Source organism: Urtica dioica, chromosome 10 (genome assembly GCF_054948205.1).
Source record: "Urtica dioica subsp. dioica isolate 48M chromosome 10, U.dioica_male_clone48M_v1_H2, whole genome shotgun sequence".
NCBI classification, from domain to species: Eukaryota; Viridiplantae; Streptophyta; class Magnoliopsida; order Rosales; family Urticaceae; genus Urtica; species Urtica dioica.
The window spans coordinates 211215-233232 of NC_142765.1; the positions used below are offsets into that span (position 1 = coordinate 211215).

General features: G+C 39.2%; 1 pseudogene; it reads left to right on the forward strand.

Moving 5' to 3' along the window:
• The first annotated feature begins 14575 nt into the window (after positions 1-14575).
• LOC149382778 (acyl-CoA--sterol O-acyltransferase 1 pseudogene) lies at positions 14576-15701 on the forward strand (annotated as a pseudogene).
• Positions 15702-22018: the final 6317 nt, after the last annotated feature.

The window sequence follows — 22018 nt, forward strand, 5'->3', positions numbered from 1 at the left end:
AGCATCAGGTGCGACAAAAGTCGCACGGGAAAGCATCAGTGTCGCACATGAAAGTATCATCAGGTGCGACTTTAGATGCGACAAAGTCGCATCTAAAAGTGCGCACCTGATGATTTTAGGTGCGACTTGTCGCACCTGAAAGTCATCACTATCAGGTGCGACATTTTAGGTGCGACTAGTCGCACCTAAATATGCTCCAAAATAAGTTATTAAAGCGGGAGTTATAGTATCAGATGCGACTAGTCGCATCTGATACCTTCGCGGGAAAAGTATCAGATGTGACTAGTCGCATCTGATAGTAATTCCCCGCGAAATATTTGGCGGGTTACAGTACAATCAGATGCGACTAGTCACATCTGATACTTTTCCCGCGAACAAGGGGTTTACCTTTTTTATTGTTTTTCTTACGTCCTGGTAGAAAGTTTGGTTGATTGGGTCATACCTAACAACTTTCGCACCGGGTACCCCAAGCGCTGCTTTTGCCGAAGTAGAGCCGGTGGTTGGTCCCCTTGTTTTCTTAGGACCTTGGGAACCCGGTGTCTCTAGCAGAGACTCATCTCCACCTGCTCCTGAACGGTGTAGCGGAGACTCATCTCCACCTGCATCTGACATCCTGTAAGATGTGAACATTAATATTAGTAAATAAATATTAGTTTTCTGTTTAAAAAAAACGTGGACGGCACCACGGATTTTATTATTAACAAACCTCACATATGGCCGAGGAAAACCGTGGTTACATTATATAGTAAATAAACATACAAAAAAGATATTAATCATTCATCATCATCTATGCCTATAATGTTAACATCATCTTCTATATCGACATCAACATCTTCTCCCTAAAAAACGACATGTCTCTCATTTTCATCATCGTCTTCTTCATCATCGTCAACGACAGTCACTAACTCAACTTCATCGATTTCGTGTCGATGATTCAAACGCTCGATGATACCATTTTGTGTAGCCTGGGGTAAACCCCTTGTTCAGCAAATGATTCCTGACAACCCCGATGTCGTGCCATCTCACGTTGTTGCAAGGTTTGCAAGGACACCGATATTTGCCATTTTCATTAGGGAATCTTCTTGCAGCGCAAATAAACTCGTTAACACCGGTTTTGTACTGCAATGTCACCCAATTATTCTCCGTGATCCAATCTCTACTTGGATTGGACATTTCGGTGAATGAGAGCGAGAAATGAAAGTTTGGAAGAGTTATTGATAAAGGACGACGGAGAACAAAATGAAAGAGAGATTATGAATTCTATGTTATTTTGAGCTCGGATTGAATAAGTTGGGAGTTTTTAAACTAATTAATTCGAAACTCTACCAAAATTTCGGCAGAGTTTCCCCTATTATACTGACAAACCAAAAACCTGCAAAATTATTTAAAAACATACACAAACCATCCAGAACTATCCTATAAATTATCTCAGCCCTAAACCGAACCTCCGTGGTTCGATCACAACATTTATAAATGAAAAATCGAAATAAACAAAATATCACAAACTATCAAAACATGTCACAAACTATTTTTCTTATTTAAACTTACAATTTCATTTCACGTTAAATCAAATGAAACTAATCACAAATTCATTAACTTATAATTAAAACTAAACATGTGACATTATCAATTACAATTACTAATCAACTTCAAAGTAGCATGTTACAATTAAAATTTTAATTTCATTAAATAATTTTAAACTAAACAACCTATTCATGTAATTATTCGACTAATTACAATTCCTAATTGATAAATTACAATAAATCAAAACTAATTAAAACAAAACAAATTTAAACTAAACACTAACCTAAACACATTACTAAACATTGTAATTAATTACAATTTCTTTACAATCACAATTAACATACTAATCAAAATTAAATTAAAGAACCTAAACATATTACTAACTATGTAATTAAAATTTACAATGATTAACTACAATTATATTAACTAACATTTATATTTACATACTAACACTTAACATTCTAAATAATTAGTTACTAACATATCTATTTAATTAACTAACATTTACATACTAATTAACTAACTAACATTTTATATCAACTAACCTAATTAACTAAACTAACTAAACTAACAGCCATCTTATATAACAAACAAAATTTTTTTAAAAAAAAAAAAGCTAGACTTACTTGGACAGCTCGGGACAACAGGGGACGGCTCGGTGAAACGGCGGAGGAGGGATCGAGGCAGCAACGGTTCGGTGCAGCGGGGAGAGAGACTCGTCGAGGACAGGGGACGAGGCAGGGACTCGTCGAGGACAGGGGACGACAGCTGCCCTGCTCTCGGTTCTCAGTTCAGTCAGAGAGAGAGAGATAGAGAGAGAGAGAGAGGCGGTGAGAGAGAGCTTACCAGGATTGCAGCGACGCCAAGGCTGAGCACACTGTCGAGGCAGAGACGCCGAGGTGTCGAGGCTGAGCGCGCGGCGGTCGGAAGCTCGGCCGGAAGAGCTAACGATGACCTGACGGAGAGAGTGAGAGTGAGGCAGAGAGAGAGCTGGAGAGTGAGAGTGAGCCGGAGACGCCGAGGTGTGAGAGTGAGCCGGAGACGCCGAGGTGTGAGAGTGAGCCGGAGACGCCGAGAGTGAGGCAGAGAGAGAGCTGGAGAGTGAGAGTGGTCGGAGGGGCTCGAGGCCAAGAGAGAGAGAGAGAGAAATACCGGTGCTGAGCCGGAGCTGTGGTCGGAGGACGAAACTCGACAGCAGGGCCGGGGCTGAGCGCAGGACGACGGCTGTGAGTTTAAACAGAGTGAGAGAGAGCGAGGCAGAGAGGGAGCGAGGCAGAGAAGGAGTGAGAGAGAGAAATACCGAGTGAGAGAGAGAGGCAGTGGTGACTGGCGAGGTCCGGTGGCCGGATGAGGCGGAGGTCCGGTGGCCGGGTACGAGGCGGAGGACCAGAGACGCACGGAGGACCGGTGGCCGGGTACGGGTACGTGGCGTGGTGGTCGGCGAAGGAAGAGGCCGAGAAGAGAGGGACGGAGGAGAGCTGGGTGGACGGAGGAGAGGGTGGTCGGAGAATGGATTTGCAGAGAGGAAAGGATTTGCAGAGAGTGAAAAAATATGTTTGAGCGGCTGGAGAAGAAAGGTTCGCAACCTGGGTTTATAAACAAACCCTAACAATCAGGTGCGACTTAGTCGCACCTGATACCTCTTCAGGTGCGACTAGTCGCACCTGATTGTAATTAAAAAAAAATTAAAATTTCATTCGCCACGTCAGATTAATGAAATAAAAGAGGGGGAGATGAGGCCCGCTCAAAAATTTAAAACTATCTGATGCGACATAGTCGCACCTGAAAGTTTCAACATATTTTCAGGTGCGACTAGTCGCATCGGATTGTCAAAATCAAAAGACAATTTGAGCGAATTTTTTCGGCTTCTGATTGACTATCCGATGCGACTAGTCGCATCTAAAAGTTATTTAGATGCGACTTTTAGATGCGACTAGTCGCATCTGATAGTCTTGCGCATCAGAAAATCAATTTTGTAGTAGTGTCTATGTCATCAAGCCAGATCAGCCCGCCATGTGTCAGCTCGCCCAACATTCACCCCAGTACAAAGAGATCATGCTCAATCACCTTAGACTAGGGCATCCAAATTTCATGTATCTCAAAAGAATGTTTCCTTCTTTGTTTATCAATAAAAATATCAATTCCATTCAGTGTGACATGTGTGAGTTCGCCAAACATTCTCGAAGCTCGTATCACCCCACCTCGTACAAACCATCTCGTCCTTTTGCCACAATTCACAGTGATATATGGGGGCCCTCAAAAGTTTCCAATATCACTGGAGTTCGATGGTTCCTTCTCTTTGTTGACGACCACACTAGACTCAGTTGGATATACATGATGAAACAAAAATCTGAAACATCCAATCTATTCAAAACCTTTCACAAAATGATCCAAACACAGTTCGACACATCCATTCAAATTATCCACACTGACAACGCTCGAGATTACTTTAATTCTGAGCTCGGCGATTTCTTCAAAACACATGGCATAATTCACTCCAGCTCGTGCGTTCATACCCCGCAACAAAATGGGGTAGCCGAGCGGAAAAATCGACACATTCTCGAGGTCGCCCGAGCCATCATGTTCTCCTCAAACGTCCCATCTCATTTTTGGGGAGAAGCTGTCCTCACAGCCACCTACCTCATAAACAGAATGCCATCTCGTGTACTTGGCTATAAAAACCCATCTCAAGTCCTTCTAGAGACATACCCTCACTGTCGACTCATCTCAACCCTACCTGCGAAAGTGTTCGGCTGTTCAGTCTTCACCCATTCTTATGGCCAAGGTAAACTTGAACCAAAATCGCTCAAATGCATCTTCCTTGGCTATTCAGCAACCCAGAAAGGCTACAAATGCTATGAACCCCGATCACAAAAATTCATAGTCTCAATGGATGTATCTTTTCATGAGTTCAGTCCTTACTTCGCCAATTCAGCTCGTCAGGGGGAGAATGACGAAAATGACTTCCCAAATTGGCTCATCATAAACCCAGAATTCAGCTCGCCTCAAAATCCGACCTCACCTGTTCCAGAAATTCCCAGCTCGCCTCAAAATCCGACCTCACATGTTCCAGAAATTCCTAGCTCGCCGACCTCACCTGTTCAAGAAATTCCCAGCTCGCAATCCTCTGAACCCTCTCCATGCGAACTGAATATCACCCAGAGTCCGGTACAAGCTCGCGACCAAGATGTCTCTCCGAACCTGAACCACGACACTATTGAACAAGGTAACATCGAATCTCCAGACTTACCCATTGCATTGAGAAAACCTCCTCGGTCGTGTGCTCAATACAGGATGGCAGATTACGTGTACTATGGGAATTTATCTACGAGCTACCAAGCCTATGTGGCGAAGTTAGATGAAGGAAAAGTGCCGAACTCCATCGAGTTGCAAAGTTCAATACCATCAGAATCCTTCTTTCACTAGCAGCCAACTTAGATTGGCCTCTCATCCAGCTCGATGTAAAGAATGCTTTTCTAAACGGCGAACTGGAAGAGGAAGTCTACATGCAACTCCCACCAGGATTTGACAAAGATCAAAGAGCCAATAAAGTTTGCAAACTCAAGAAGTCACTATATGGACTAAAACAGTCCCCTCGAGCATGGTTAGGAAAATTCACCAACGTGCTCAAACGTTGTGACTACGAGCAGAGTCAAGCTGATCCAACACTCTTCTCAAAAATCTCCACACAAGGCAAGCACACCATTCTTAGTGTGTATGTGGACGATATAGTCATCACCGGAGACGACCTGGAAGAGATCAAGAGGCTGAAGCAAACTTTGTCATCTGAGTTCGAAGTCAAGGACCTCGGCAGCCTACGATACTTCCTCGGGATGGAGGTAGCTCGATCAGAAAAGGGCATCTCTGTTTCCCAGCGCAAGTACACGTTGGATCTCCTCAAAGAAACTGGCATGCTTGGCTGCAAACCAGTTGATACTCCGATGGATGCCAATATGAAACTTCTAGCTCGCACCAACGAGGCCGCCACCGACAAAGAAAGATTTCAGCAGCTCGTAGGAAAACTTATCTACTTAACTCACACGAGACCAGATATTGGATTCGCAGTGAGTATGGTAAGTCGATTCATGAGTAATCCCTCAGTAACTCACATGGACGCAGTCATGAGGATTCTCCAATACCTCAAAGCTGCCCCAGGGACTGGTCTCTCCTTCAAGAAAAGACGAAGTCGAGGTGTCGAAGTATTCACAGATGCAGACTGGGCCGGATATGTTCCAGACAGACGATCAACATCAGGCATGTGCACATACGTCTGGGGAAATCTTGTTACCTGGAGAAGCAAGAAGCAGTCCGTTGTCTCAAGAAGTAGTGCTGAAGCCGAGCTCAGGTCCTTAGCAAGTGGAGTATGTGAAGGCATCTGGCTGAAGAGAGTTCTCGACGACCTCAAGATCATCACCGAAGGTCCAATCAAGGTCTTTTGCGATAATCAAGCTGCTCTCAGCATAGCCCCATTCCATCATGACAGAACAAAACATATCGAGATCGACCGATACTTCATCAGTGAAAAGATTGAAGAAAAAATAATCGATATAGAATACATTCCGTCAGGTCATCAGCTCGCCGACATTCTCACCAAAGCCCTTCCGCGAGCAACCTTTTCCGAGCTATGTAGCAAGCTTGACCTCCTCAACATATACAGTCAAGCTTGAGGGGGAGTGTTGAAATCGAGCTCGTCAGCTCGCCATTCCGCGTCAAACTCGTCAGCTCGCCCTTCCGCGTCGAGCTCGTCAGCTCGCCCTTCCGCGTCGAGCTTGCCTCGGAAGTCCTCTCGTTGGAACTCATTCCTCATGGGAAATTGTCGCATCTATTTCTCATGTTATTTCCGATGTCTTGCTCTCTGTGTATATTTATTATTCTCTTTTTCCTAGAAGTAGTTTTTACACATGTATTTATTACACTCTCTCTTGTACCCACCTGATGTATAAATAGGTGATACAAATTAATATTAAATACAAGAAATATTCAAAGTCTCGGAACACTCTCTCTCTTCTCCGATTCTCTCTTTCTTTATCTTCTCTCTCTAAACTTCAACAGTTTTTATTTCCTAAATTATATTGATGGTTGTTTCTTTTCATATTGTTAATAAATGTACTTTTATGTTTTTAGTAATCATGTCGAACCCTGTTATGGCCCTGTTGTCGAAAGACGTCCTGACTAGAGATAACTTCCCTAAGTGGAAATCGAATCTCAACATTGTGCTTGTGAGTGAAAGCATTCGCTTTATCCTAACTGAAGACAGACCTCTTCTTCCTGCTCATGGTGCCTCCAAGAACTTGAGGGAGGACTATGACAAGTGGACTACTGCCAATAACAAGGCGGTGACCTACATGCTCGCAAGCATATCTGATGCGTTGCGAACTAAGATGGAAGGGAAGGAGACCGCTGTGGAGATCCTTGACTCGTTGCAACAAATGTTTGGGATGCAAAGCGAGCAAGCCCGCATTGAGCTCACCCGTAAGTGCACTAGCACTAGGATGATTGCTGGAACTCCGGTGAGGGATCATGTCATGAAGATGACTAACTACTTCACCAAAGCTGAACTCCATGGGGCACAGATGGATGAGGTTACTCAGGTGGGAATAATCCTGAATTCCCTTTCGAGTGACTTCATACAGTTTAAGTCCAACTACATCATGAACAAGTTGACGTATGGACTGTCTCAGCTGTTGAATGAACTACAGACTTTCGAGTCTATCACTCGACATGGGAAGAACAAAGGGTCAGCTCTCTATGCTGACAAGAGTTCTTCGCCTAAAACCAAGAAGATGTTGACTTCTGGTGTTGAGTCATCTAAGGCACGTCCGAATACTTCAAAGGGGAGAGGTCCCGCTAAGAAGGAAAGGAAGAACTTCAAGAGAAGTGGAAAAGGAAAAGAAAAGAAGCGAGAAAGCATTGGTAAATGTCACCACTGCAACACTGAAGGCCATTGGAAGAGACATTGTCCTTTGTACTTGGCTGAGCTTGAGAAAAACAAGAAGAATGCTGGTATGGTACCTCAAAATTCATGATTAAAGATATCCTAAAAATGTTTTGAGGATAATTATTCATGAGCATACTTCTTTTCTTGTTGCAGAGCAGATCTGATGGAGCACACATGTGTAGACGAGCTTGCTGAGCAATGTCGGATTCAAGCCCGAATTGTAGAGAAGCTCATGCTCCGTTTGAAGATCTAATTTCCCGCTAGTTTTATTACTTTCATTTTTGGATTTATTTTTGAACATGGGATGTGTCATTTAATAATCCGAGGTTTTCTGGATTGTAGCCTTTATGGCTATTCCAGAAAAGATGAATCTTTCTTTCTTTATGTTTTATTACATTATTTATGAACACAAGGTTGCGTCTTTAAATATTTCCTTCTATTGAATGCCTTGATTGCTTTTATGATATTTGAATATGCATGAATGCTTATGTCCTTATGAAAAAGATATAGAATATGAAGGTCACGTTTTTCAGTTCATATGCTATATAGAAGCAGAATAAATAAATATAAATATTTTCTAAGTTATTATCTCTGTTATAATTTAATTAGCTTTTATTGCTTCATTAAATTCTTATGTTGAATATGTTTTATTGTTTAAGAACTATTTAGAGCTTTGAAAGCGTCTAAATAATTATTACCATTATTCGACAATGACTTGTGCGAATAATAAGTAATAAAGGAGACACAACTAAGAGTTAGTGTTGATGATGAATTAAATTAGTGAGAGCTTCCTTAATTGGAACCTAGTCACTAATATTCGTATTGATTGAGTGGGAGCATCCTTGAATGGAACCTAGTCACTCTAGATTTATTGATTGAGTGGGAGCATCCTTAATTGGAACCTAGCCAGTCTAAAATTCAATAATCGAGTAGGAGCATCCTTAGCTGGAACCTAGCTACTCTTATTCATTGACATAGTGGGAGCATCCATAAATGGAACCTAGCCACTAAATAACCAATATTATTGAGTGGGAGCATCTTTAATTGGATTCTAGTCACTATTGTTCAATAAAAGAGTGGGAGCTTTCTTTAATGAAATCTAGCCACTTGTTGTTCAATAAATAGCAACATCCTTCACAGGATTAAACCCATCATTGAAGATGGCATCCTTAACCGGAATGTATATGCTAGTATTCAATAATTAAAGTGAAAGAGTAATCAATGATTACCTTGCCACATAAATCAATGAATTGAAAGGAAGGATAATTTTGAATTATCTTGTCGTTAAAATCAATAACCTAGTGGGAGCATCCTAGAATAGATCCTTGTCACTCTCATCAGCAATAAACTTTCCTTAAATGGAAAGACATGATCTTGAGATATCACTCTCGATCATACTAACTTGTCTGAAAGTTATTAGCCCATATTTAATAGATCTATCTGTTAAGCTATTAGCTTAAAGGTAGAGAGATCTATAAAAGGATTAATGAAATGATTTAAGCTTTAATAAGCTATAAGGCAAGGGATTGAGCCCTTAAGGAGAGACATTATCATCAATGATACTCTTCTTTCTGATACCACGAACCACTTCATTAGGGATATTCAAAATTGAAGATGAACTGTCCTTTGAGGATGAAGTTCCAATAACATAAAGACATGGATCGAAGTAGTTATACTACTAAACCTTTTGAAATATGAAAGGTAGATCCTAAGTACTTAACAAACTAATCATGATTGTACATGGATGTTTGTTATAATCGATATTTTGAAAATGATCGATAAGTGTAGCTCCTAAACAAGTGTCATGAATAAAGTCATTACTATTATAGTTCTAGACCTCAGTATGACACAAGTAAATTGACTGAGCTAACTGTTTCTAAAATTAAATTTAGAAACGGCATGCTCATTCCATTATGTCTCAAACATACTTATTGATATAAGGTATGAGCTCAATGTTGAGGCTATTGACATTGTCTTTAAAAGGACTAATGATTAGACCTTAGACAATGTCGTATTTCCGAGAATAACTACATGTGTTGTAAACACTGTAATTTCTGGAAATAGTGAGATACTTAGTTATTTAAATATAGTAAATCCTTAAAGTCCTGTGTATATATTGAATATGAACACGACAAACAAGGATGAACTATAAATAACCAAGTAATGGAAATAGGTCAATAAAGTTCTTATTTAAACACGTTCTATAAATCACACTATAGTAAGTGGTGATAAGATCAAACCATGCAATGGCGCAACCTGTTTTGACACCAATGAGATGTACACCTTGATAGGGAGACTTGTTATCTTTAGATATAAAGTTTGGTGTATAATCTAAAGGTATGCGAAGTGTTAATTTGTTCTAAAGTAAATTTATTTACTATGGACAATTTGACTTGACCTTAAATGGTAAGTCAAAGATCACTTGCAAAAATGCATGAACTAGAATAATGAGACATATGTCAGATCGACATAAATGATAGAGTATAGATAAAAGTGGGAATCCATATGATGGGAATCTCAATCCTGGGTCAAAGTCTAAACCGTCTATAATGATGGCAAAGAATTAAATTGGCTGAAGGAAACTTATCTTCTCTGGTCAAAGTGGGAGATTGTTAGGAATATTTCCCACTTGAAGATAGTGAATAAATGATTACTAAATTCGATAATAAGATTACTTTATTAACATTATATGATTAGTGGGTTGAGTTCTAAACATTTAGAATCAATAACAACTATCTTCCATAGCCTCTGTATTAAACTGAGTCACGTGCTGGGCACCTGAGTTCGGGCGGTGTGCTAAAACATGGTCGATGACTGATATACGCCTGGAAAACTATATCCAAAGTCATATATGTGGAACACATGGGTGAAGGCTGATCACTATGTGGGAGCATTCTACACTTGTGGTAAGTGTACGACCAGGACAGGTCTTGGTGTAGATGTGTCGTTTAAGGACCGTTACGACACACTAGCCGAGGCCACTATGATGGTCACAGTGAGACTTGATCTAAATCCTGAAGTGATCATGGACACTGAGTTATGTTACTGAGCTCTTTGACTCATTCGCTAAAAGGCTATTCATGCTAATCACAGCTTATGTCTTGGGAGTTTTCTCAGAGCATAATTCGAGTGGGAAGTGATTTACAGATACGGAATCCAGCCTTCCTGAAAGAAGGTTAAAGTTCACTCACCTAAGGGTTGATTCCAGAACCGATAGATTGCTACCACTTTCGAAGTAAGTAACGTTCGAAAGAATCTTTCGCTGGGGAAACAACAATGCTTAGGGCTGATATGTATCAAAAGAAGTATAACGGAAAAATTGACTTCTCTTGACACGGGTTGAACCTGGAGGATCTTGATCACGAACTGACTATATCAGTGGACACTCGTCACGATGAGTAAATATAATTCTAGTATAAAGAAGAGTTCAGTCTTGGCTTACAAGGTGGAGTATTTGACCAAGATTAGACGAATCGATGGAAAAAAGAGAAAGGACTATTTCGTCTTTTTCATCGGATTTGTTAACCTCCTATTACTAGGTCCATAGTCCCCGATTCGGCTCTGATAAAGGCGGATAAGAACTTTCGTATAATAATGTTTAACATTATTAATCTCACTTGCTGTAATTGTGATTGAAAGCATTAATTCTGGAAAACGGGTATTCGTAGAATTAAATAAATATTTATGGTAGAATTGTTTATTTATTGTTTGATCAAGTAAATAAACAATTATTAATTATTTGTTTATTGTTGGACCAAGTAAATAAATAATTAATTGGGTTTTAAGCAATTGGGCCTTGCACAAAATATGAAAATCGGATTTAGGGTTTTGGCACTATGGTTTGCGCAAATCCCCTTGGCCGTGTGCCTAAAAATTCGAATTTTATAATATTGGTATTTACCAATATTTTCTCTTTAGTTCCTTAAATAAAGGAGAGAGAATAATATAAGATATTGTCCTATATTTTCTCCTTATTTATAGGAAAGTATTTAGGAGAATATATTTAAAGGGAAATAATATATTCCCCTTTATTCTCTCACTAAATAAAATATTCTCTATTTAAATAGAGAATAATATCCCATAGATATTGATCTGATGGATGAGAGAAAAAGTAGGATTCACTTGTTGAGATCCAATGACCTAGATTTAGTCCATCAGTGTGAACACAATAAAAGGAAATAATATATTATGGAAGATTCCATGAATATCTTATTTTTACTACTATAAATAGGGGTTCATGAGAAGGCAAAAAGAAGTAATTCTTTGTGAAAATTTCGTGCATCCTAGCCTTCTTGGCCGTGCACTTCTGCCTCTCCCTCCCCTCGGAAATTCGTTTCCATTCTTAGTAAAATAAGAGCGAGATCTCAAAACACCTAGTTTCGTGATCTAGTGAGATAAAGACTGTGCCCACTCATCTTTCTTATTCGTCTCAGAGATTACGTCTCGGAAGACTAAGGAGTCATCACATCGAGTCCTTGAAGGAGGAATTCCTTATTTGATCGTGTGGAAGCTTGTACGTTCAAGACGAAGACGGATTGTGAAAGCTTTCAGTTCGTGAACCAAAAACCAATTTAAGTACTCGTTTACTCTTATATCGGTTGCTTGACTTATATGCTCTCGTGAATTAAAGTAATTAAACATAACTAGATCTTGTTAATTATAACCATAATTTAATTAGCTTATGATCAGCGTAATTAATTATTTTTCCGCATTAATATGGTTATATGGTGGAATCATATCAAAAGAGGCGCATCGGAGCGATCGTTCGTGTCCGATGCGCGCTCAATCCACCGAAAAGTGGTATTAGAGCGATTGTTCGTGTCTGATACCCACTTGATTCCCCGACAGATATCGGTTCTCATAATTTTTCACGATATCTGTTGTTAATTGATTTTGTCAGCTAATTTACAATACAAATAAACTGTAAATAAATTTTGTATTTACTGTCTATTAACAGGATTCCAGTAAATAGCGTGTATTTTACTCACAAATATGATTGTTAGAAGCAAAAACAGACTTTCTGCAGATTGTAAATGAACCAGTATATTTACCCGAATATACCCATTAACCCAGATATACCGTAAACATTTTTAAAAAAAAAACCTCCCCCAGATATACAGTAATACCAAGACATTGATGTGGATGTTTCCTTTCTTTATATAGGAAAATACCCAGAAAACGTCGATTATCTAGAAGCGGAATTCGGATTCATTAGAAGCTGCTTCTTTCGTGGGCTAGATCCGTACGAAGCAATGGTCCATTCGATTTGCACCAGAGAAATCAACGTTCGGTCCTCAGCGGCGGCGGTGGCTCCGACGATATCGATGACGTTGTCGGAGATCCAGCAAGACCGGCTGACAAAGATCGCGGGGGAGAATTGGTCGAAGTCCGACGAAGAATCGGCGGCGGGGAAGAAGAAGAAGCCGTTCCCTGCAAAGCTGGTGAGGAAATGGCCGGAGAAGTTTTCTTGTTTTGAATTTGTTTTATGGTTGTGGAGAGATAAAAGAGAGAGAATAGAGATATACATTTATGGAGTATTTTGATCTTAATTAATGATCTTAATGATGCTCCTTGATAACCGCGAGCAGTTATTATCCGAATATTTTGTTTTAAATGTTTTTATTTTCAGCATGTTAATGGGCGGGAACAATCGAGGTTATTTTGGTATTTTGATGTTGTGTAAATAAATGGGTCTGGCTATTAACCCGAAATTAACCAAATGATGGCCAAATCCAAAACCGTCTAAACTGGGAGGCTATTTAGCTATATAACCCTTAAAAAAACAGGGATATATTAAATATTTTTAAAAACTATTAAGAAAGTACATCATTTTCAAAAAGCTAAAAGAGGACGATCACAAATATTTATAAACTTATCATTTATATTCATATGGTTACTATGTAAAATCTTTATATATTTAAATTTTGCCACTAATATTTTTTTTTAAATTAAACATGATTTTTCTATGTTCTAAAATGCAAATCAACACACATAAAAATAAAAGAAGTAATCTTCTACTATAACTCAAAAAAAAAAAAAAAAGCTTCAAATAATCTAACTAGAAAGAGAAAATCTAAAAACTCAATGAAGAATGGCTGGAATCAATGAATAATTGTTTCTCTTTTACTTTTCTCATATTGGTTAAATGTGAGAAAATGTAGCGAGAGAGAGAGATATTATTAAATATGTACGTCACGTGGAGAGAGAGAGAGAGAGAGAGAGAGAGAGAGATTATTTAGAAAAATCTGAAAAGAAAAAAAGCTTAGGTGGCAGAAAAATAATTATGTGGTCTACGCCTCTACGGTATAAGACTGTTTAACGTACTGATTGATATATATTTTTTTTTTGGAAAGAATGTACTGATGGGTATTTGATGTACATAATAAATGACTTTCAACGTTAAAGTGGGTTTTCGTAATAGATCGTGACTGGTGATTAATTTTAGCTTGTGACAAGGACTCCTGATCTATGTAGGACTAGAAATGGGATTTTGTTTTTCTATAATTTCCAATGGATAGTTTGATGACGGTATTGATTATTTTTTGGCTGTTTGGGCCTTATTGTCCAACAAATGGGCCAACAACAAAGACAATAAGATGGGTCTTTGAAATAAATTGAGGCCTATTACCACCAACAGCAACAAAAGTTTGGGGCCTCGAGGCCTGTGTGTAAGATATCTTTAAATACGAGTTTTGAAAGTGGGGGTCGCGAGTTCAACCCCTATTCACAGAAAACTGCCTTAAAAAAACTCGTATGGCCACATGTGATTCATCTTCTGATTAATAACCAAAAAAAAAAAAAAAATCCCACTAAAACCTGAAAGTATATCTCTGCCAACTGTTTTTGGTGGGATATCCTAAAAATACATACATGTAAGCATGACTTGACAAAGTTCTATTTATTATTATTATTATTATTACTTCCTCTTCTCTGGTTGTGAAATGAAATCATCCTTCAATGAATATTTATTACAATTTGTCCTCATTATAGTTCTCTTCTAGATCTAAAAAGAACTCGTTTTTGTCAGTAATCAAGTCCATATCTCTCAATTCTCCAAAGAGATCTGTGGAGAGAGAGAGAGAGAGAGAGAGAGAGAGAGAGAGAGAGAGAGAGATGGAGAGTGAAATGAAGAGCTTGTTAAAGGCATGCCTTTCAATCTTTGCATCACTTCTCTATTGCCACGGTGTTGGTAAAACGGTTTCAAAAGGCATTAAAAGACTAGTTCTTATGCTTCCAATTGTGTTCCTCTTTTTGTACCTCCCTCTCAACTTCTCTTCTATAAATTGTGGGGGCATAATTGGGTTTTTCATTTCTTGGCTCGCTAACTTCAAGCTCTTGCTCTTTGCCTTTGGAAAAGGCCCTTTGTCTAGTCACCAATACGTTTCGCTCAAACGTTTCATTGCCTACGCTTGTCTTCCCATTGATACTCCAAAAAACCCATCCAAAAGACCTAAAAAGGCCCAAAGAAATGACTACTCAAAGTGGCTTGTGATCTACGCAACAAAATGTTTGCTTTTGGCCATCTTAGTCCTCCTTTTACCTCGTTACAAGCCACACGTGCATGAAAAGGTAATTTTGTTCTCTTACTCCCTATATATTTACCTCGTCCTCGACGTCTTATTAGCCGCCACGTCAACCGTGGCTCGAGCCGTCTGGGGAGCCGAGCTCGAGCCGCATTTTGTGGAGCCATATCTCGCCACGTCACTCCAAGACTTTTGGGGCCGGAGATGGAACCTCGCGGTCCACCGTGTTCTACACCCCACAATATACGAGCCCTCCCTCTGGGCCTGGGCCCACATTGTGGGCCGGAGATGGGCCGTGGTCCCGTCCATCATGTCGAGTTTCGTCGTGTCGGGGCTCATGCACGAGCTCATTTACTACTATTGGGCCCGGGTTTGGCCCACGTGGGAGGTCACGACGTTCTTTTTGATACACGGAGCGTGTTTGACGGTCGAGATTGTTTTGAAGAAACTATTATCATCATCTCGCGGTGGCGGTGTTTACACGTGGCGGTTGCCGAGGGTGTTGACCGGGCCGTTGACCGTCGTGTTTGTGATGTATACTTGCTTTTGTTTCATGTTCCCTCAAATAATTAGGTGTGAAGGTGATACTAGGTTGCTTCGAGAATATGCCGCCATTGGTGGTTTCTTTAAGAACGTTATTGACAAGTTACCGTTAAATATTACTGCTTGATTGAGCATTGTAACAGTTGTGAGGGTAGGGTTATATATGTATTATTTGTTCCACTAGATGTCTTGTCTGTGTTCTCTTTTCGTTCCCGTGTTACTTTGGTCGGGGCTGATAATAAATCGACAGTAAAAGTAGAAAACGACAATTATAATCATATATATATATATATATATATATATGTAACACGACTTTGAGCTTTGACACGAATGTCTAATTTTCAAGTAGACACGAGTAAGGGTCATATATGTACTATTATTATTATTATTATTATTATTATTATTATTATTATTTGTTCCAATAGATGTCGTCTTTGTTGGATATGGTCCCTAAATCAACACATTAAAACACCAATAGAAAAGAGAGAATATTCGGAAGAAAAAAAAGAAGAAGAATGGACAAGCTTTTTGGAAATCATTAATTCATACTCTGATACTCATCGTTTAAAACACAACAGTGGGTACATATTTATAGCAAAATAATTAACTAACTCCATACAAACTCCCACTAACGCACAATTCCACTAACACCCACTAATTCAACATCTATCCCATTTTAATGTGACATAACCCACGTACATTATTCAGTAGTAAACAAAAACTCATGAAATTCCTTCAACGGTACAATTAAAAACCTAATATAGTTTGTTGACTAAGTCTAGATTAATAACTAACAGTCTTCGTTCTCTTTTTGTTCTCGTATTACCAAAGGAGAGCTGATTAAAACGACAGTAAAAGTATAAAACGACAATGAAAGTATATAACGACAACTATAATATAAGACAACATCTGTAACAAGACTTTGAGCTTTGACAACATCTTTGGCTGAGATACACACAGTCGGGACGGATTCGTGGAGAACACTCGACGGAGCTCTTCACTGGATCATCTGTTTTTTTTTTTTTTTTTTTTTTTTTTTTTTTTTTTTCCGTTATATCACTTTAGAGCTAGTTCGTATTCGTAAGTATTTATAGCTTAGGTTAAGACTTGAGACAAGTTTAAGTTCAATTATATACTTATTTGGTGACTTATATATTATAAGAAACTCGATTAATAAAAAAGAAAGCTTAGCTGATGCCAAAGCAAGATTCAATTTAATGGGAACGCATGTTTGGCGAGAAGAGCAGAGAGGAATTTCAACTTTGGATATTTTATCAGCCGTGTTTAGATTTTTGGAGGTCAAAAGCCAGCCATACATTATGGTTTATTGATGGAAATACACAAATTTTTCATGGGCTGCAAAGGCACTGTTCCGCAGTGAATAGCTATGGAAAACCCCAAAATCAGCGTTACATTTGCATAGGTTTTATATTCCAAGGATTGTATATGTTACTGCCTAAACCGAATGATTTCCCACTTTTTTGCCAACTAGACATGCTGTATTTACTATGACGGGCTACAAGGTCTGAAATTCAAAGCGGTCAGGTTTCAAGATGTTAAATTACTTTCACTCCAAGCTTCACTACAAGGGCTACTCATTAATGAAGAATCCAGTATTTCCAGATTTTCATTCCTCGTTTTCTCTTACATTTCAGGTTCTAATCTTGTCATGTTGACATTCCTTTTTTTTTTTTTTTTTTTGGGGGGTGTGTTTTGTACTGATTCAGCGAGTTTGTTAGTGAATCAGTACGCGAGGGGATATTATGAAACTATTTTATAATGCAGATAATCATCAGGAATTTCTTTGCACTCTGCGTTAATATTTTACTCCTTGTATTGGTTTTTTTTAAGTTGTTACTTGCACTCCAAGCTTCATCTCCCTCGATTTTTGCTTCAAATATGATGTTACTCCAGGGGTAGGTATAATATCGGTTATAAATTTGCCAAAATCGGAGTTATAATGAATGAGAAATTGATGATTAAAGTGTGCTTAAAGAAACACATTAGTTGTTTGTAGGAAGTGAACTGCAAGAGTACCACTCCAAATGAGTAAGCTTATATATGTAATTTGTGCCAAAAAGTTTGGGTTCCCAAAGGTGACCCAGTTTTGTAGAGGGACAAAGACTTAGGGAAGCCCAAGCCCACCACACGTGCGCCCCGCCGTCTGGTCGATCGTGCCGAGCCAGGCCAGGCCGGGCTTGTTTGTGGTAATCCTTATATTGCAAATTTCAATTCTTAAAGTTTTAATTCATCCAATAACTTTTTTGTTATGTTGGAAATTAGTTCATAGAGTTGCATAACTGTACATTTATGCCAGCGATTTTGTGTATTATGTAGTAAAACATTCCTAAACGGTTTTGCATGGTTAATATCAGCCATTTAACGAGCATTAATATGATTAAAGGCCATAAAGGCTGACGTTTTTTATGTTCAAGTTCTTGTAACCTCTTAGACTTGGTGGACTGTAAATAAATGCCTTCACCTCTCATTCGAACACACTTCCAGAAATCTTTTTTCTCTACTTTCCTCTCCGAAATTGTCTTGTGTTGTTCTTGTAGTCGGTGGTTGGTTATGCTCCTGTCTTGGTTCGCCGAAGAAGTTCTGTTGGTGCATAGCTCTTCTCTTTCTGCCGTTGTATCCTAGGAGATAAATTGTTCATTGATTTATAGCACCCGTGGAAGAGCAATATTACTTTAAGGAAACCGTCGAACGGTCCTCGGTGCTCTTTTGTTTTTTCTTTTCTTTACGTACTTATTATTTTATTATTATTGTTGTTCATATTTTATTTTAATCTCTAGCCTTCGTAGTATTTTATTTATTTATTTTACTAAGCTTGTCTTATTTTCTCGTACAATAAATATTATTTCCGTAATATTTCTAACAATCTTAAGGTGATATTGTGTTTAGACAGCTTGCTCGCAGAAGGAGTTTTTTGAAATAATTCGTATTATTTTGTGTTAATTATTTTTCAACTTGATTATAATTTTGGTTGATTTCTTATGTGGTAATGGAATTCAACAACAACAACATGAACAACAATGGTGTGGATGAGTCGGGGATTCTGATCAATCCTTTGGCTTCCAACGTGGAGGTGTTGACTACCAACGCAGTGAATCCGAACATCGTGGTGCAACCACAAAGCTCGACGGAGGCTTCAGCCGGTAACGAACCTGCGGGTCTTGTTCACTCGATGGCGACTATGACCATGAACGGACCCGCGAGTCATGTTCCAAATGCGAGCGCGGCTCAAGGGCCTCCCGTAATGATGCCGGCCGAGAAGCTGCGGCAGTTCGATGACTTGAATTTCAAGAGATGGCAACAAAAGATGCTATCCTATTATACCACCATTGGTCTTGTGCGGTTTTTGACCGACGTTCCTCCGATTCTCCAAGAAAACGGGACCGATCCGAAAGTGAGAATGACGTTTCTCGCACGGAAGGATTCTGACTATTTGTGTCGGAATTATTCAATAAATTGTCTAGCGGACTACCTATACAATGTGTATAGTTCCAAGGCCTAAAGAGTTTTGAGAATCACAGGATCGGAGATACAAGACTGAAGACGCATGCTCGAAAAAATATTACTTTAAAGAAACCGTCAATCGGTTCTCGACATTTTTTTTTGTTTTTACCTTTCTTTACGTACGTATTTTTGTTGTTGTTCATATTTTATTTTAATTCTAGTATTTTATTTATTTATTTCTTCTACTTGTCTTATTTTCCGTAAAATAAATATTATTTCCGTATTATTTCTAACATTTATTTTATGTTTTATAAGAATTCGTATTAACGTCCTCGCATTGTTTAATACTCACTTTGACTTTGACTTGCCAATATTTTCAACCACTGTGTATATCTATCTATTCTATACAGAACCCATTGTCTTCCCGTAAGTTTTTGTTTTTATTTTTTTGTTTTTATATATTTTTTATAGTTCTATAATTTAGTATTCATTGCTATGCTAGGTTGTTGTTATGCCGTTATTACTACATGGTGTAAATAACACCCCGAGAGCAAAAAAACGAAACATCAAGCCCATACACAAGGCCCAAGCCTACAAGCAAATTCACGCACCAAGCTCCGAGTCAACTCTCATGAAATGTCTTTCAAAAGACTCTCAAAGAATGTTTTCAAGCTAGACTTCTTGACAAATCTTCAAGACAAAACCACAAAAATGACCACCCGGTCGGCCAAATAAAATGACCACCCGACCGGCCAAAAAAGAAGACCATCCGGCCATCTTCACTCGGCCAAGATCACCCGGTCATCTTTACTCGGCCAAAATCACCCGGTTGTCTTCACTCGGTCAAGATCACCCGGTCGTCTTCACTCGGCCAAGATCACCCGGTCATCTTCACTCGGCCAAGACCACCCGATCATCTTCACTCGGCCAAGACCACTCGGTCATCTTCACTCGGCCGAAATCACCCGGTCATCTTCATTCGGCCAAGATCACCCGGTCGTCTTCACTCGGCCAAGACCACCCGGCCATCTCCACCAAACCAAATACTTCTCACCAAACCCCTTGGCTCCTATATAAATACCTCATTCATTCACAACACAAAGTAGGTTTCTCTCAACTTGACAAAACTCTACAAAAATTACACTACAACTCTCTCTCTCTCTAGAAAACATAGAGATGAGTACAAATTGTTCACCAAGAACATAATACAACACGACTAATGTTGAGCGTCGGAGCGCGCGCTGAGGGAAAACCCTCCGCGTCCCTCTAGATTCACATTTTCTTATGGTTAGGTGAAGGTGCAAAGATCCAAAGACTCGGCGACTCAAAGATCCGAAGACCCGGACACTTGAAGATCCGAAGAACACGATGAACACGAAGAACACAAACACGTGAAAAACACGGAGAACGTGGAAGATTCAAAGTGTTGAAGACTCAAAGAAACAAAGACTCAAGAACTCAACAAAGAACGCGAAGAACACGATGAATGCGGAAGATCCAAAGACCCGGAAACTCAAGGACCCCGAGACCCAAAGATCCGAAGAACAAGAACACGACGAGAAGAGAAGAACTTCACCAAACCCAACCTACGTGCGGTCATAGGGTCCGGCCCTAGATCGAACCACGGACGGTTCTTAGTGCTAATCCAAAAACGCGATTAACAGTTGTTAAAAAGGCAACTTTGGAATAAAAATTAGTTACTTTGATTCAGAGACTAAACTAAAGTAAATAATTTTTATAGATGATGTGCAATAATAAAGTAATAATTTTTCAATCCATAACATATTTTTTTAATTTCATGTGTGAATGAACACTAGTACAAAAAACATCATTGGGTGCGACTTTTTTCGCACCTAAAAGTTCAAAGTCGCACCCAATGATACCTTTAGGTGCGACTTTGTCGCACCCGAAAGTTCGCACCTAAAGGTGTTGGGTGCGAAAAGTCGCACCCGAATTTGACTTTTCCGCGCACCCAAATTCGCACCCATAAGTCAGAAAAGATGTGCGAAAAAGTCCGCGGGAAGGCTATGAGAAATTTCATTTTCTAGACGTAAAAGTTATGGAAATATCTCAATTAGACCCGTTAATTAAAAAATATCCAAAATTGGACTTTTGTACCAATTTTGGACAAAAATACCCTCAATTAAAAATAAACCTCATCTTCATCTCTTTCATTCTCACTCTCTCACTTTCTCTCACTTTCTTAATGGTTTTAATGGTTTTGTCATGGTTTGAATAGTGTAGGATTGATAGGATATAAGATTAGAGTGGTTTTTAGTTATTTAGTGTTGATTTGAATCATGGAAGATAGGTGATTTTTTTTTTTAAATCTGGGTATTTTGTGTCGGATCCCGTCGGATTTCATCGGATTCGGTCGGATCCGACCGAATCCGATGGAATCCGACGGGATCCGACACAATCCGATGATCTTCAAAGAGAGGGGATTAAATTTTTTTTTTAAATCTGGGATGGGATCCGACGGGGTCCAATTTTTTTTTTTTTTTTTTTTTTTTAACTGGGTATTTTTCCCGACCGGATCCGATGGGATCCGACGGGATCCGATGGATTCCGACACGTTCCGATGAGATTCATGGATTTTTCCAAGTTTTTGAAAAAAACTCACTATGGAATTTTTTCCAAAAACGATGCGAAACCCTCAAAATCGAAGCTGAACGTATACCCAAATTCTAGCGCAACCAATTCGAAGGTGACAAGAATTGTGATGAAGATGATTTGAAAATGAGAGAAAAATATGAGTAATTTGAATTTCAAGGGTATTTTCGTCCAAAATTGGTACAAAAGTCCAATTTTGGATATTTTTTAACTAACGGGTCTAATTGAGATATTTCCATAACTTTTGGGTCTAGAAAATGAAATTTCTCGAGGCTATTGGGTGCGACTTTTCGCACCCAAAGACCTACCCGCCAAACCTTTGGGTGCTATTAGTCGCACCCTTGGCCTACCCGCCAAATCTTTGGGTGCGACAAGTCGCACCCAATGGCTTTCCCGCGAAACAATTGGGTGCGAC